Genomic DNA, 16,123 nt, shown 5'->3' on the forward strand with positions numbered 1-16,123 from the left:
ACAGGTAAGTTCCACATCTGACTTATAAAAAACATTAATTTGTTTAGGGAATTCACTTTAGAGATTTTTTCTGTGTCTGTGTATACACTTCAGAAAATTAAGCACACGGTAACAGGTAAATGTGGGTGTACTTGTAAAGCGCACTGCGACTCCATGGAGTATCCTGGCGCTGAAGACCGCTGGGGAACCCGTCCTGGTTTTCCCTGTGAGATGGTCCCTTTCTGGGTATCTCCAAGGTGAAACCAGGCATCCCTGGCGTCTGTGGGGGGGCCGTTGTAGAGATGAGGCAAGCTTAATGCCCAGAGTTGCAGAGTGTGTTCCCTAGTTAGAGTAGGCACCGAGGTGAGAATTATCGAGTCCGTTTTGACCCGGGTCCACGGTAGCTTCAGTGTCCAAAAGCTGTAAACACAGCATGGCAGGGCGACATTGTCTGAGACCCCAGGATTTTAATAAAGTCAATAGCCAAACCTTGCGATGTTCGTGATAAAACTTGCAAAACAAGACAGTATGCAAGGTAGTTTGTGTTGACTTTTCGTCACAGGGGCATAAGGGTGGATTCGGATCCCAAACGTTTGCTGTTGGAAAAGCTACCAGTCTGTGAAACAAGTTTAATCTGAATCTTGTCAGTAGGAAACGGTCGAACATGCCGATATTAAGATTCAAATAGGGCTGAATTAAAAGAGTAGATTGGACCATTATCGCATGTTGAACGGACGGTTTACCTGCTTCAGATTGTAATCTCAGATTTTCCAAATGTCCCAGGGCTAATGCTTTTAATTGTTTCTTTGTAAGTTCTCAGATTTTTTCAGGATTTGAATAATATTGCTCTGCCCCAAGGTCAATGCAAAAATTCCTGATATAGGCTAACCATTTGATTTTTAAAGCGTGATCTAATGTCATAGCGTCTGCCACTATCGTGGTTAGGTCATTTTTTTCCGAGGTCCAGATACGGCGCCATAAAAGTAGCGGTTGGATTTTTGCAAGGTCCTCGATGTGTGGGACGCCTAGTTCAGCGTGGCAAGCATAAGTTGAGGATCGCTTTGGGGCCATCAGAAGGAACCTTAAAAAGTTATTTTCTGCTATTTGCAAGGAAGTGACGTCCGTGTGACCCCATAGACTTGCTCCATACAGGGCTGTCGGTATGCATTTGGCCCTATATATCGCTAACAATTCCACGGGCGGTCGTTTTCCCAGTTTTTGTGAGAAAGTCACCAGTGCCGCTAGTGCTCTTTTGAAACAGTGTTTCCTCGCTTCCACTGCCTTTTTCCAGGACAATTTGTTATCTATTGTGCTTCCCAGATAGCAGTATTCAGTTGCAGAGTCTATTTTTTGTTTATTGAGGGTAATGTTTTTCAGGTGTTTTCTCCCAGCACCTGCCGTCATCACAAAAGTCTTTTTCACGTTTATGTGAAGATCTAGAGTAGCCATAAACTGAGAATACCTGTTAAGGGTCTTTTGGAGTTCGCAGGGAGTCCGTGCCAGGAGGACAGCGTCGTCCGCGTAGAGCAGAGCGGGAATCGGGCGTTGTTTTGCCTGTGGGAGGTCCCGGGCACCCTTCAAAAGCTCAACCTCCAAGTTGTTAGTATAGAGGGAGAAAAGGAAAGGCGCCAGGACACAACCCTCTCTGACTCCACGCTCCACTCTGAAGGACGCTGTCAGCTCTCCCTTGGTGCAAAAACGGACTCTAGCAGAGGGGTTGGAGTACAGTTCCCTTAGAAAATTCAGGAGTGGTGGATCTACCCCCATTTGGGCTAAGAGGGACCACAATTTGGTGTGAGAAACACAGTCAAACGCCGCAGACAAGTCCACGTAAATCATATAAAGTTTATCCTTTTTGGCATGTATATGTTTTCCAATGATCACAGAGAGGTTTAGGGCTTGCTCCACAGTTCCAAAACCCTCTCTAAAATCAAATTGTAGATCAGACAGTATGCCTCTCTCCCCCACCCAGTCCTGAAGTCGCTCCAGGATCACCCTTCCTCCCATCTTTCCCAATGAGTCCAACAAGGATATTGGCCGGTAGCACGCAGGGTCCTGGCGATTACCCTTCTTGAATATTGGTACCATGACGGACCTTGTCCAGGACTCTAGGATTCCTTTCTTTGCCGCTGCCGTGCACACCCTGGTAATGATCGGGGCCCAGAGATCTGTATTGTGCTTGAAGAAGTCGGCTGGGACTCCGTCCGGGCCTGGCGCTTTTCCATTTTTACTTGAGTTCAGGGCCAAAAGGATCTCGGAGATTTCAAAGTCTATTTGGATAGGGTAGAGAGGAGTTTTTAAATTCTCATCTTCAATTTCTTGCTCGGAGGATGGTTTTTGGAAGATTTTTGAGAAGTGTGATACCCATTCTGACTCGTCTATCACAACTTCAATTTTTGGATTTGTGTCGTCAGCCAAAAAAGGGGTTCTTATTACTCTCCAGAAGGCCTGGCTATTTTTTTCCTGTGCACTGACGTGGAGTTCATCCCATAAAGCTTGCTTTATTTCCGCTTTTCTCTTTTTTCTGAATGTAAGATATTCCTTTCTTAAGGCGGATATGGTATGAGGATCCCTTTCATCTTTGTTTAGTGCTACTTTAAGTTTAGAGTGCGCCTGAGTACATTCTTGATTAAACCATCCCTTTAAACGACGTGGTCCAGCTTTATGTTTTGCTGTGAGTAGGGACTTTGTTTTTTCCAAGATTTGAGCAAAGCTATTAAGAAGTTCCTCATCTTCTACCAGTGTATCTAAACATTTCTTGATTTGGGGGTATACTGATTTTATCAGGTCTTTGGTGATTTCCTCTGGGTTTATCTTCCCCCACTTTAATGAGTACCCATTTAATTGGCTCAGGTTTATATTGTCCTGGGTTAGTGCACTAGCTATCGTCGTAGGGAGAGATTGTTGATGATTTAAAATCATTTCCATTGTGAGAATAGCGTGATCGCTATGAGTATTGGGTATGACTTCAAAGGCATTTACTCTGGGTTGTAGACTAGCTGATATTATAATGTAATCAACCGTAGTACTAAAACCTCTACCTATATAGGTCGGTTCTAATAAACTAGTTCTGTGATCCGGGATGTTTGCTATTTGGAGGTCCAGATCTGATAGGAGATCGTTCATTATTCCACCCACATTATTGTGAGAAAAATGGATAAGAGAATCACCTTCCTCTGTCACCATACCAGGACATTTTTGCTCTGGTTGGGTACATTGATGTAGATTGAAATCTCCTGCCCATATTATAGACAATACACCCCTTGCTCCATGCTTCTGTCTGAGGGTAGTTAATTTTTCGTAAAGGTGGGCCAAAACTCTCTGGAGCTGTATTTCCTCGAGATTATTATAAAAGTTAATGAGGACTACAAACTCATTTTTTGATAAAGAGAGACCAATAATCTGGAAATTAGGCTCCAGTTCGATGATGTTTATTTTTATGTTTTGGATGGTGTTAGCTATGTGGATATTTAGTCCGCCCTTTGGTCTACCCTTTTGTCCCCCCAGTGCAGGGGAAAAATATGTCTTGTACCCCTGCAGATGTAGTACTGATTGTGACCATGTCTCCTGTAAGCAGACTATTTGGTGTCTGTGTACATGGTGCATGAGGGTCCCATCCTCCAGCTTTGGTCGTAATCCCGCGGTGTTCCAGGAGATCACGCTCAAAGTTGAGGGATTACTTTTGAGGGCACTGTCTATTTGTAGATTGTTGGGAATGGCTAGATCTTCAGGGATTAAGAGGTTATCTGGGATTAGCGGGATAGCTGGAGTTTTAGAGGTCTGTTCTTCTGGCTGTGGTGGTCAGTCGACACACTCTAAGCCACTATACATATTTGTTAGTGGTAATCCATTCCAGCCGTCCCAGCGTGGGGGTTCTCTATATTTTCTCCACTGTTCTTGCCCTCTCCATTTGTCCCTATCTCTGCCTCGATAACGGGGGCCTACTGTGTACCAGGGTCCCTCCATTTGCGAGGGACCGTCTTGAAATGTGGGTGGATAAAAGAAGGAGAGACGTTTTATTCCTACCCCCCCATTTGGAGTTTGGTCCTCTCCTGAACAGATGTGTTCCACTATTCTTGGGTCCTCGAAAGTAATTAGGACACAGTCCCCCTGTATTGTTTTTTTGCCATGGCCGACCCATGGGGCTCTTCTGATCATCAGAATTCTAGTGGAGCAGTAGGGGGGTGGTGATGGACGGTTATTGGTGAGCCAGTGTTGTATCTTGTTTTTTAATGACCAATTTGGTTCGTATTTTTGGTCCGTCAACTCTGGTACACCAGTCAATATAGCAACAAAGGGACTTGCTTCTGGTGGAAGTGTTACTGGTCGTGTTACAGGCCGTATTTCGCCCTGTTGTTGTCTTTCCCTCGGTCGATATATTTGGGATTGTTTAATTGGTGGTTGCTTATTTTTTGTGGCTATGATAGTGCCATTACCGGGGGTGCTATTTTTTCCTGACGAAGTTGTTGAGGCTAAGGTGTCTGGTACTTTGTTCTTAGTTGGTATTGTGACTGAGGGTTCCGGGGCTGTGGTGGATACAGGTAGCAAGTTTTCCCCTTGGGCAACAGGGATTATATTTACCGGTCTCAGTGCCCCGGGTTTTTGTGCTTTTTGTGAATCTTGTACGTGATTTAAGGCAGAATTAACTTTCAACGACGCTGAGAGTTTGACTACGGCTTTTTCTAGTTTTGCCAGGGTGTCTTGAACGGGTGAAAGGAATTTGTGTAGAAGATTTCCAATTTCTTCCAGCAGGTCTGGATTGTAATTACAATCAATTTCGTTTGGTGGGGAGCCCTCAGATGCTATCACTAGATTCGTGGTAGGTGAGGTGTCATGATGTATACTCACAATGTGCCTACTCTGGTTAGCCAGCAGGGGGGGACTAAGTGTGTTTCGTATTTCCTCTGTTGTGGATGGAGTTTGTTTTCTCATTGGTGTTTCATTTGTCGCTACATGATTCTTTCTCTTTTTTATAGCTCCCTCCCTCCTCCCTCTTGCCTGTCTTGCCTCTTCTGGTGTAGGGTGTAGATTTAGGTCAGGAGTTTTTTCTAGGTCAGCTATTAGTTGAGATTCTGAGAGTTGTGACACCGATAAATCAACTATATTTGGGATGCTCTGCCTGTTGTTAGTTCCGCCCTCACTGTATCTTTGACCATTGGTTAAAACTGGCGTTCTAGCAGTTGCTAGATGACCCAGTGAGGATCGCCGGGCCTCCAGGAGGTCTTGGGATACTCTCCGCTCTATGAGTGAAATACTCTGATCTATAAAGGTGTTAGCCTTTATTAGAAAACTATCTATGGGGCCAGTTAATTGTCCTTTTTTTGCTGCAGTCTTGCTTCTACTTCCCCTTGGAGACATGTTTGTACAAGTGGGGATATTTAAAAAAGATTTTTGAAGGTGGGAGTTAGGGGGGTAGCCCAGCCCGGCTCTGTCCGGCCTCTAACGGCCTAAAACGGCCCGCTCTTTGCCCGGTCTTAGCCCCGGGATGTGCCCCGCGCGCGTCCCGCGGTGCGCGTCACTGGGCTTCTTGATATAGTCTAGGGTGAAGAGGGGGAGTGGCACTGGGAGGGGGCGCGGCTCACCCGGGAAGAGGACACAGCTGTGGATGTTGTAGGCTGGTCCTCGCAGTCCCGGGGCCGCGCCTCTCGCCTCCTCTGCGGCCTCGCTGCTGACTCCTCCTCACACTGGCAAGATAATGGGCTGGAAACAGTTAGCAGCTACTCCTGTAGCACGGTCAAAGTTTTAGCAAAAAGACTCCTCTGCACAAGCGGCACCGGCGAAGCGGGGGCCGCGAGGAGTGAAGAGCGCTTTGGTGGGGGCGGGCACTGGGAGGGGGCGCGGCTCACCCGGGAAGAGGACACAGCTGTGGATGTTGTAGGCTGGTCCTCGCAGTCCCGGGGCCGCGCCTCTCGCCTCCTCTGCGGCCTCGCTGCTGACTCCTCCTCACACTGGCAAGATAATGGGCTGGAAACAGTTAGCAGCTACTCCTGTAGCACGGTCAACGTTTTAGCAAAAAGACTCCTCTGCACAAGCGGCACCCGCGAAGCGGGGGCCGCGAGGAGTGAAGAGCGCTTGGGGGGGGGCACTGGGAGGGGGCGCGGCTCACCCGGGAAGAGGACACAGCTGTGGATGTTGTAGGCTGGTCCTCGCAGTCCCGGGGCCGCGCCTCTCGCCTCCTCTGCGGCCTCGCTGCTGACTCCTCCTCACACTGGCAAGATAATGGGCTGGAAACAGTTAGCAGCTACTCCTGTAGCACGGTCAAAGTTTTAGCAAAAAGACTCCTCTGCACGAGCGGCACCCGCGAAGCGGGGGCCGCGAGGAGTGAAGAGCGCTTTGGTGGGGGCGGGCACTGGGAGGGGGCGCGGCTCACCCGGGAAGAGGACACAGCTGTGGATGTTGTAGGCTGGTCCTCGCAGTCCCGGGGCCGCGCCTCTCGCCTCCTCTGCGGCCTCGCTGCTGACTCCTCCTCACACTGGCAAGATAATGGGCTGGAAACAGTTAGCAGCTACTCCTGTAGCACGGTCAAAGTTTTAGCAAAAAGACTCCTCTGCACGAGCGGCACCCCTTAGTGTATATACAGAATAACAAACTGGAAACTAAGTTGTTCCGCAAACAAACAGCAGGCAACACAACACTCCATGCAAGTAGCTCACACCCCCAACACCTAATCATGAGCATACCATACGGTGAAATGCTGCGACTTCGCAGATTGTGCAGCACTGAAAAAGATCTAATGGAAGCACAGAATGCCAGTGCTTTAAGATTCCGGGAGCGAGGGTACTCTCAGAAGACTATTGATGAAGCAATTCACAAAACCAGAAATCTGAATCGCCAGGACCTGCTGGTTAAAGATAGCCTACCCACAACCAGTACAACCAATGTAGAAACTAACTCGTTGATACCCAAATCTAAACCAGACCCTTTCAGAATCATCACAGGCTTCTCATCTCAGCACAAAGAGGTGAGAAGAATTATCAACAAGAGTTGGTCCATTGTACTGAAGGACAATATTATAGGGCACACATTACCCAAATTGCCCTCAATAACATACAGTAGGGCACCCAATATGAGGGACAGACTGGTGGAGACGGGCCCTGAGGTTCTAACTAATACAGCATGGTACCACACCAGAGGGGGTTTTCATAAATGCAAAACATGCAAGGCATGCACACATGGGATGAACCGCACAAGTTATCAGGATGGGTTTGGAGGCAGGGAACATAAAATCACTAAAACTTTAACTTGCAAAACAGAATTTGCTGTTAATATACTTGAATGTTCATGCCCACTCCAATATGTAGGCAGCACTAAGCTGCCTGTCCACAAAAGAACCCTGCAGCACCTGAGAGTGCTAACATCACAGGATAACACTTATCCTGTAGCGCGTCATTTCAGGACCCACCACAATAGTAACAATAAAGATCTGAAATACTATGTGGTGGATGCCATTTTACCCAGTAGGAGAGGGGGCGACAGAGAGGCCAATCTCAGAAAGTTGGAGACAAAATACATTCTCCAACTAAATAGCAAACAGCCCAACAGGTTAAATGTAACTGAAGATTTGTATACCTGTCTACATTAAGCATAAAAGGGTACCAGATACAGACTAATGAGGTAGTAGACAACTACACCTAGGTAATGATTCAAGTTTCATTCTGGATTTTATCCTATGTATATATGCTTTTAATATTTGAAATGTATTGGTTGATTAGTTATAGACTATGTTATTTTAATACAAACGCAGTATGATATGGTCCTCACCTGTGGTTAGAAATATGAGTTGCTTGATGAAAATAATGGTGCCAGTTAGCCAGGTATAAATTTAACAGGAACTTTATTTCTGTTTTTCCAACAGAATCTAAAGATATGCAGTTGCCTAATAAGATATGATAAAACGAAGAGGAAAGGCAAGTCTGATATTCAGGAGATGGTCTCTCTATGATGTTATACAACTAAGATTCTCCATGTTACAGTACGAGTAACGATTATGATACTCTGGATCAATCAGATCATTTTGTATTTTATGAAAATCTATAATCATATGTAGCTGTGTTCAACAGTATCAATATCGTTTTTAATGTTCTGATTAATTGTGAAAATCATGTCTGTGATCTGCCCACCCCCATACAATGTGACTAATTTGATAAATATCAGATAAGTGGTATTTTAGGTAATTTGTCCTGATATAGTTTCAACTATGAGGCACATACGTGCAATATTATTGATGTTATTATTGTTATTAAGATGAATAGTTTGTTAAACTGGAGTTGGTCGTTTTATCTATTATACAGACTGGGCTCAGTCGGGTATTTTAGAATTGTGGATCTGAGGCATATAGATGTGTTTATTTATTTTTCTGCACTATGCACTTTCTTATCACGTTATTGCACTATTATGAACATATATATGTACTCTGTGCTGATGGCTCCATACCAAATTAGTAATTGGAGATATGTAGACATATTTGCATGAATTTACATGAAGTTCTAAAGGAAACAAGTGTACCTTAAGTAAGAACCGAAGGGTATTTTACCAATAGAGTTGTGATCAAATGTATTTGACATTTATCTATATCAAGTCTGCTTTTTATCTCAATAGAGTTGTGATCAAATGTATTTGACATTTAATTATATTAAGTCCGCTTTCTATCTCTATTCACAAGAGCCCAATCACTGCACTGCGCATGCACTTTAAATATGGCACCCTCACTATTATTTGCTGTCATGTGAGCAAGGCACCTGAGTGCCGAAACGTTATGAAGCCGACAAGCGAATATAACCATCTAGCACCGCAAATCCTGGTCCGTGCATTGTGTTCCTGGCGCATGCGGTGGCGATCTGCAAGCGCGCCGGAAAAACTTTGGTTTGAAATATATATATATATATATATATATATATATATATATATATATACTAGCAGCCCGTCCCGACCTTGTCCGGGTGCAACAGGCTTCCCCGACCCCCGCCCGCCCTGACATTGTGCAGCAGCCCGGGCCCTGGCCCGGCCTGTCCCCCGCCTGCCCCGACCCCCGCCTGCCCCGACATGTGTCCCCTTACGTGAGCCGCCGCTCCTCCCGCCTGTCTGCTGCTCGCACCGCCGCTGGCCTGTCCGTTGCTCCTCACGTCACCGCTCCTCCCCCGCACCATGTCCGCTGCTCCTCGTCGCGCTCCTGGAAGCCGCTCCTCCCCGCGCTCCTGACGTGAGCACGCACGTCGCGTCCGGCGCTACTTCGGAGGGACTACTTTTTTTTTTACTTTAAAGTTTTTTAAATAACGTTTTTTTTTTATTTATATAGCCTATAACCATCTACACACCCTGATGATTCCAACGGTGTATCGGGTGTGTGGATTGGCGCTGTGGTTCCCGACTTTACCCGCCTCAAAGGCTGAAAGTTCTTCCTTTATTATATTTATATATATATATATATATATATATATATGTAAGAGTTTAAACAACGTGGAAACACCAACAGTATTTTTTCTGTTTCCATTGCATGTGATGGCACTTTGCACTTTAAAAGGGTGAACAGCCCTCTTGACGCTTGTCATGTGATCAAGGCTATCTCTAGCCGAAACGCGTCATGGCGGACTGGTGCTGGGCTAGCATTCAATAAAAATATTTGCACCATTTCTGGGTCTCGCTGCTCCTGTTTTCCTGTTCGACAGTGACCGCTGTTGCTGACTATTTCGACGTGGGAGCACTACGTACCTCGTATCTCAGCTGGGAGAGCTTCCCTGGCTTGTGCGAGACCCCTCCAAGATTCTGGGCTAAATTCGGCAAGAAGCTACATTCCTTTCGGAAATTTGAAAAAAACTCCGTGTTGGGAGACGCCGACACGCCCCAGGGACCAACGGATCTGTGTGCTAGTCGTTTCCGTGGAAAGACCGGAAGTAGTTCCGGGACTGCTGGCTGGCGGGTGCCGGTCGCGGTTTCCGGGGTTCATCGATCGAGTACCGAGAACGGCTGCTGTTACGGACCGGGATACCCCCCCTGTGTGGAGTACAGAAGTTGTTTCGTGCTGCATTGCCGGTAGGAACCACTCTGTGTGTGCCTTATTGTAATTTTGCCCATTGCTTGCACCATGTCCGAAGACACGTTGAGAGGGCGCATGGAGATGTCCAAGGGAATGTTTTCGGACCCCCCGGCTGGGGAGTCCACATTAAGTCACATTGAAATCACTGCACCAGAGCAACGCTCAGAAATCAAAGAACTGTTCAAACGTTTAGAGAAATGCAGTAAAGGCGAACAAGCCAAGTGGTGGGAGTTTACGTCGCTGTCGGGTTATCTGGAGGTGGGGCGGGTGCCAAGGGGTTTGCGCACGTTGTTGGCCCCTTCCTATGAGGATCCCGACCCCCAGATGCTAGCCGACTGGGCGCAGTGTAATTTGGAAAACTCCAAGCGCCTAATGGGCATTCTCGTCCAATATGCTCAAAGCGATAGAGCTAAATTGCTTGAGAAAATCGAGGCAATTAATGCAGAAATTGACAAAATACCTCCCTTTGCAGAGATATCAAAACTTAGAGACGATATGAACAAAAGGCTCAAACGCGAGGAAGAAAGCATAATGAAACGTAAAGCAAACAAGTTTCAGCGTGACAGACTGGACTATGAGAACGGGAAGATTTTTACATTCGCCAAAAAATATGACAAAATCAAACAGCGGCAAGATACTAACAATTCCAATACGCCCAATACCAGCACCACAGCTAACAGCAATGTTAACACTGTATTAACTTCTAACACACGACCAGTTGAGTTATCTTCAGCATCAGCTTCAGAAGACAGTTCACAGTATGAAAGTGAATCAGAAACTGAGACCAGGCGACAACAAATGGTGGGGTTTCGCAAACTTACTCCGGCACAGGAGATGGCAATTGTACAGCAAGATCGAAAGGCCAGCCTACGCTCTGCAGCCCTGGCTACCGCCGCTGGCAGCGCAACAACAAGCAACGCGCAGAGAGGCGCAAATGTAACAAGCGTCGCAAAACCAGATGCCAGGCCCAAGAAACAACGTTTCAGAAAGCAGTGGAATTAACCACGCTCAATGCGGTCTCCTCAGCATCAATGGCAGAGCAGGGTGTTGCTGATACCAAGGCAGTCATCAACTTATCTGACATAGTTCTTACCACAAAGGAAACCTCCCTTCTATCGTTGGGTTTGTCTTACAGTCCCAAAGGCAATTTTGACTACGCTACAACCAAGGTCGATATCTTTAAGTTTGTTCGTAAACTTAAATTGCGCAAATATTTTGCTGCCCGGGGTGGACCCAACCACAATTCCTCACAGTTAATGCCACCAAATGCTCCTTCATTGAATGCATCTGATGATGCCGGTGAGACCATCATAACAGGAGCAGCACTCACTCAGGAATTGTTTGAGCTTCAACAGGAGGAACTGTGTCCTACCACAGAGAGTCAATCTGCTCTTGGGGGCGAGCCTCTACCCAACGCCTGCCCTACCAACTTCAAAACAAAATCTAAGTTCTGTCCCCTGATGCTAAAAGACAATGTTGATATCTTCCACGACCGTGTTACCTCGCAATTGAAAGAGCTACAGATTAAAACAGCCAATTCTATTAAACGCCACACCTACAGAGACAGAGAATATCATACTTTAATCAAAAAGTTGAGAGACAACAAGAACTTAGTGATCCGACAATCAGATAAAGGGGGCAACGTGGTACTGTGGCCATGGAAAATTTACCTAGAGGAAGCCTACAAACAACTTAATGACAGGGATTGCTATAGACGTATCTCTGTGCAGGACGCTATGCAAACAAGAAACGCAATCTATTTGAAGTTATCTGCTTGGAGAAGCAAAGGCTTGATCTCGATGGATGAGTATAAATTCCTCAAAAAGGATTATCCGGTGATGCCAGTCATCTATTTCATCCCGAAAGTACACAAAAACTTGATACAACCCCCTGGCAGGCCTATTATATCTGCTCGTAATAGCCTGTTAGAGAATATGAGCAGGTATATTGATTTTTTCCTACAGGATTTTGTGAGAGGCCTACCATCTTTTATTTTGGATACCAGTGATCTGTTGAGAAAACTACAAGACTTTGTATGGAGCCCTAACTATGTTCTGGTATCCATGGATGTGACTTCATTGTACACCAGTATTGTCCACACTGATGGCTTGAAGGCCACACAGCATTTTCTTGACAAAAGAGACATTGGTTTTCATGAACACTCCAAAATGGTATTTGATATGATCACAATTTGCCTTGAGAACAATATATTTTTGTTCGGTAATCAACTTTTTTTGCAGACCCGGGGAGTGGCAATGGGGGCCTGCTTTTCTCCCAGTTACGCCTGCCTCCATATGGGGTACTGGGAGGAGCAGGTCCTTATGAAACAACACGCTGCCACCGTGAATGCTAAGGTTAAACTTTGGTTAAGGTACATAGATGACCTACTTATTGTATGGGATGGCACTGAAGATGAGGTTGTTGAGTTCATAGAGAGATTAAATACCAACAACTCCAACATCCACTTCACCAGTACTCATAGCAAGTCATCTATTGTCTTCTTAGATGTAGAGGTTTTTGTACAGGCAGGAAAACTTCAGACCAAACTACATCGCAAACCTACAGCAGGGAACACATTGCTGCACGCAGGGAGTCAACATCCCGCGCATCTGATTCGTAGCATCCCATACGGGGAGATGCTTCGAATTCGGAGAATATGCAGCAATGAGCATGATTGCCGGCTGGCACAATCCCTCTGTAAGGCACGTTTCTTGGAACGAGGCTACAGACTAGAAACTATAGATAATGCCATGGTTAGGGCCAACAAGATTGACAGAACTACACTCCTGGGCTCAGGTAGTGTTCGACCCAAAACTCCAACAGACAGGGTGGGTGAGGAGACAAGACTAATTATGACATACAATAGTCAACATAAAAGTATTCATAAAATAGTCAAGGACAATTGGTTCCTGGTCTCCAGTGACCCAATCATTGGTTCTCAAATATGTCCACAGCCCAGCATTACCTATCGTAAAGCTCGGGCCATGCAGGATAGTCTTGTGTCCAGCAGCCCCGAGGTAGCTCAAGCCTCATGGCTCAGTGGAAGCAAAGGTTTTTTGAGGTGCTCGAGTTGCAAAGCATGTAAACATGGCATTAGCAAAACAGAGGTGACTACTCCTCTTTCTCCCTTTCCCATCAAAATTAAACAGAAACTAAACTGTAAATCAGAGTTTGTTGTTTACGTCTTGGAATGCCCTTGCGGGTTGAGGTATGTGGGCAGTACTCGACCGCAAGTACACAAGCGGATACTACAACATTTGCGAGCTATCACCCACGCAGATGTGACATACCCTGTAGCCAGGCATTTTGAAAGTAAACACGGAAAGGATGCTTCCTTATTGAAATACTTTGCGATAGATTGTGTTCCTCCCCAACGGAGAGGTGGTGATAGGGAGTCTCTTCTGCGGAAATTGGAGACTCGCTATGTAATATTATTAGATACCAAGGCACCGCAGGGTCTCAATACTGGGGAGGACTGCCACACCTATCTCTAAGTACCAATTTCTACCTCATGCTAGCTTTATTGTCAAGTGCATCTCTTATCATGTCCACTTAGAGCGTGTGTATATATGTAGCTTTAACCTTTTCAATTGCAATGTGATTCATGATATTTCATCTGATTATTAACTATTTCCCTGAAAATCTCCATGACCAATTTAATTTCACCAATCACTTTATATCACTAATTGTGGGAGCACTTTATACCATCACTGTGTTTGTAGTAAATAGCGATTTTTGCACATGTATAGTACCTACTACTGGCTTGCAAGATTACCAGCCCACTTGGGCACTACTGCACAAAATTAGGAGTTCATGACAAACGGAACCTTAATTTATATCTTGTTTTGTACAGAGTTTTGGTGATTTTAATGGGTATATTTTAGATGTATATAACTATTTAATTGGCTTTTAGCTTTTATATCATTTTAAAAGTTGGACATAGCCGTTGCCATGATGACTCTTGTAAATAGATGCCTAAATTTTGTAGATGGTACTTTTTGATGGATGATAACTGTATATACCAAACAGTATTTATTATTCGTGATAATTCCCTTGTAATACATGTGCATTTCGGACATTTAGGTCGCAATGTAAGAGTTTAAACAACGTGGAAACACCAACAGTATTTTTTCTGTTTCCATTGCATGTGATGGCACTTTGCACTTTAAAAGGGTCAACAGCCCTCTTGACGCTTGTCATGTGATCAAGGCTATCTCTAGCCGAAACGCGTCATGGCGGACTGGTGCTGGGCTAGCATTCAATAAAAATATTTGCACCATTTCTGGGTCTCGCTGCTCCTGTTTTCCTGTTCGACAGTGACCGCTGTTGCTGACTATTTCGACGTGGGAGCACTACGTACCTCATATATATATATATACACGCAAATAATACTCAAGTTCAAATGCATGAGATAAAACACAAGCAGATAATTATGGCAAATCAGAAAATCATATGCAAATAAAACTTACAAGTCAGATAATAATGAAACATTCACAAAGGAAATGCAAGAAAATAGAACATAAGCAAATAATAAATAGATGTGCACACCGACCAAAAACACATATAAAGATAACTATATATTTATACATATATCTCAATACATATAATCCAGTGGTTCCCAAAGTGTGCGCCGCGGCACCCCGGTGAACCGTGATTAGAAGCCAGGGGCGCCGCGCAGGATGCGGGACCTGGAAATTGCAGCCCCAATTCCTCCCCCTCCTTTGTGCTGCCAGGTCACGCGATCCTCGCACTCTGCATCTCAATGAGTGATTGATGGAGAAAGCCTTTAATTCTCACACATGGCAGACGTTGCCCCAGGGCACGCATCTTACTGTGTTTTCTTCTCGCTCTTATCTGGTGATTGCTTATTGCGCTCATCAGCCCCAGCACCTTACCTGCTCCTGCTGCCCCAGTGGCGAGCCTGCTCATTACTGGACTGGGGGACTCTGTAATTACTGCTAATGGGCCTTTGACGCCCTTGTGAGGCCTCGTCATCCTACATATATGGTCCTGGGCAAGGGCCTCAATTCTGGCCTCATAAATCCCTCCCAGTCTCCACTGTTTCATGTAGGCATACTTTTCGCTTTTATGCCAGGTTTCTTTCACAAGTTATGATCAGTCCAATTTAGATATGTATTGCTTCAGTTCTGTGTGGATGTATGTGATTGATAATGTGACTAGTGGAGAGGATGGTTGAAAATCACCCATTTAATGGCTGAAATTCACTAGGAAAAAATGCAAGCTTTATGCGCATTTCTGCTTCAGAGAATTGCTTGTGAATTATTTCAAAATGCTTGATCGGAGCAGGATAGTAGGAAATGCAACTGTTAATAAAAACATCTACTGAAATGAAGAAATAAACCTGGTGGCGGTGCACATATCATACAGGCACAGCCCTAACATCCAAAGAAACCCAGAGTTGAAATGAAAACACGTAATGTGGCTACTTTCTTTACACATCCATTTATGCTAATATATGAAACAACAGCAACTTGAGGGGAACATTTATTCATAAACTCAAACAATTACTTTGAAAGAGACGAGTTAAGACAATTCTCATAGGCACTCTTATCACAGGGGTCATTTCCCTCAGTCTGCATGGTCGTTTGGACACATTGACACCAAAAACCCTTCTTCTCAAAACTAACACCTATTGCATCTTTAACCTTCACTATTTTTAAGCTTCTGTACTGGGTTCAGGGGTCCTGCCTGGGAAGGGTTGTGAGTGTTCCACAGGGAGCAACTGTACCGCTTCGAAGCATTCTGCGCACCAAAAGCCTTTACTGAAGAAAACAGTGCCTTTTGATTTAAATGCACGTTGCCTCATTTGGGGGCACAGACCGCTACTTCATTCAGGGAACACAATACACAGCACTAATGCGAGCCCTCGGTTCTTCTAAAGTGTGCGGCCATACATTCAGATGCCTACACACCACAGGAGACAGCACTGCCCCTCTTGGAATATCAAGTTGAAGAGAGAGTCACCATTGCTTTGAGTCTGACGTGCATATGTTTAACTGAGATGTCACGGTTCATTGTACTTGACTATTATGAACAGCAATCAGCGCCTTGAACCTCTGTTCAGTACCTACTGTACGTATGTAGATTTGC

This window comes from Lissotriton helveticus, chromosome 8 (assembly GCF_964261635.1).
Source record: "Lissotriton helveticus chromosome 8, aLisHel1.1, whole genome shotgun sequence".
NCBI lineage: Eukaryota > Metazoa > Chordata > Amphibia > Caudata > Salamandridae > Lissotriton > Lissotriton helveticus.